General features: G+C 42.5%; 1 pseudogene; it reads left to right on the top strand.

Annotated features, from left to right (window-relative positions):
- The first annotated feature begins 151 nt into the window (after positions 1–151).
- On the top strand, positions 152–1,903 carry LOC129675118 (cell surface glycoprotein CD200 receptor 1-like; annotated as a pseudogene).
- The last annotated feature ends 514 nt before the right edge of the window (positions 1,904–2,417 follow it).

Genomic DNA, 2,417 nt, shown 5'->3' with positions numbered 1-2,417 from the left:
TAAGTGGGAAATAATTGATTATTATCTTATAACTGTAATTTTCAAGATGTTGTTATATCAGTCGTAATACAACTTCAAATTACAGTCTTACAATCATTTAAGTATTTAAACACATGTATTTAAATATTTTCTAGAGTTACATTGTATGGATATGATTCAAACAACACAGAATAGTTCATTTCCTATCACACAAGGTAATACTCTTCCTTAACTTTTCGCCAGCACTGTGGAAATGGAGAGTTGATCTTGTTTACATACAGAAATTAATTCCTCAGCTGCTGGACAGATTTAGGATGAGGAGAATCTGGTGATGTGAGTGTTATGTGGTGAGGGCCTACGAACACTTGCCTCTAAACCTTTGCCATCTTAGAGTGATGGAAGACTGTGGGGTTAGTGCCCTCCCAGGCCTGTGCTGAGGCATCTCTCTCTTCATCTGGTCAGATAAGCGTCAGTTGGATGTGACTTGTGAAGACTTTCCTAGAGGCAAGTGACATTGAAGTAGGAGATTTGAGATAGTTGATGCAATGTTTATCGTAAGCAAGGCTTGTTCACAGCGATTTCTGCTGCTGTTAAAATGATGGAATTACTGACTTTTGTCACAGGTTATTGTAACAGATAATATTGTTGCATAATCACCACTCAGCAAACTTGTATCTGTCAGTGTATAGGCGATGTGAAGTTTTATGGTGCAAGTTGTGTGTAACCCACAGGCCTTGAATTTTTACATTAGGAGATGAATAATGTACTTCATTATGATAGATTGAACATACAGAAACAAAAAAGTGAGAAAAATCTAATATTTCTGGGATATTTTCATCAGCCAAGCAATGTTCTAGTGTAATTCAACATAAGCTGCTGTATATAGACTTAACACACAAGGTTTCTTTTTCTCATTCTCTTTGTGTGTGTGTCCAGTTAATACAACAGTGTCTGTACAGATAGGTACAAAGGCTCTGTTAAGATGTTCTCCTGTTACACTGACAAAAGCAGTAGTTAGCATGGGTGATAACCCCCAGAGCCAGACCTCTCTGCATAATAACTTCCAAAGCAGACACAAAGGAGACCAGGGAAAACTGTACTGACAGGAGAATCACCTGGGTCTCCACACCTGACCTGAGTCCTGGCCTGCAGATCACTGCAGTGGCCCTCAAGCATGCTCATGTGAGATAGCAGTAGCTGATGGGCATTTCCAACAAGGACATGACCTCCAAGTCCTAGGTAAGTGACAATATCTCATAGTGTGGTATTACAGGTCACCAGATTTTAGATAGAAACAAATGCCTTTGTAATTTGTGACATGACTTAATCTTTTTTTTGGGGGGGGGTATTTTTAGTTTTTTTTTAAATTTTGTTTTATTTTATTAATTACACTTTTATTCACTTTTTATCCCCCCATAAGCTCCTCCCTCCTTCCCTCCACATCCCATCCTCCCTCCTCCTTCTTCATGCATGCCCCTCCTCAAGTCCACTGATAGGGGAGGTCCCCCTCTCCTTCCTTCTGATCTTAGTCTATCAGATCCCATCAGGAGTGGCTGCATTGTCATCTTCTGCGGCCTGGTAAGGCTGCTTCCCCCTCAGGGAGAGGTGATCAAAGAGCAGGCCAATCAGATTATGTCAGAGGCAGTCCTTTATTTTCCCTTCTATCTTCACAGTTCCCCCTGAAGTAACCCTATTTCTCGGCAAAAATAGAACCGCAGTGTGCGAGGCAAGTGCAGGCAAGCCGGCTGCGCAGATCTTCTGGACTCCAGATGGGGATTGTGCCACTAAGAGTGAACCACACAGCAATGGCACCGTGACTGTCAGGAGCGCATGCCACTGGGAGCAGAACAATGTGTCTGCTGTGGTCTGCTCTGTCTCCCATTCGACTGGCAACTGGACTCATCCATAGAACTGAAGAGAAGTGGTGAGTATCGTTTTTGTTTTGTTTTGTTTTTTAATAATCAACCTTAATTTTTGTTTTTTTAATTTTTAATTTTTTTCTTCACAATTTATTCATTATATATCCCTATTGAAGCTCCTCCCTCAACTTAATATGAGTTAATATGACCTGGAGAGGACAGGAGCTCCACAAGGACAAAATATATCTGGGCACAGGGATCTTTTGTGAGACTGAATCTCCAACCTAGGACCATGCATGGATATAAACTATAACCCCTGCTCAGACGTAGCCCATGGCAGTTCAGCATCCAAGTGAGTTTCACTAGTAAGGGGAACTGGGACTGTCTCTGACATGAATTCAGTGGTGGGTTCTTTGACTTCCCCTTCTCCCCTAGGGAGGAGCAGTCTTGCTAGGCCACAGAGGAGGACATTGCAGCCAGTCCTGAAGATACCTGATAAACTGGGGTCAGATGGAAAGGGAGGAGGTCCTCCCCTATCAGTGGACTTAGAGAGGGGTAGGGAGGGTGGGATTGGGAGGG

This window comes from Psammomys obesus, unplaced genomic scaffold (assembly GCF_907164565.1).
Source record: "Psammomys obesus unplaced genomic scaffold, mPsaObe1.curated_primary_1811, whole genome shotgun sequence".
NCBI lineage: Eukaryota > Metazoa > Chordata > Mammalia > Rodentia > Muridae > Psammomys > Psammomys obesus.
The sequence above is the reverse complement of the archived record's forward strand: the minus strand, read 5'-3'. Positions and strand labels throughout refer to the sequence as shown.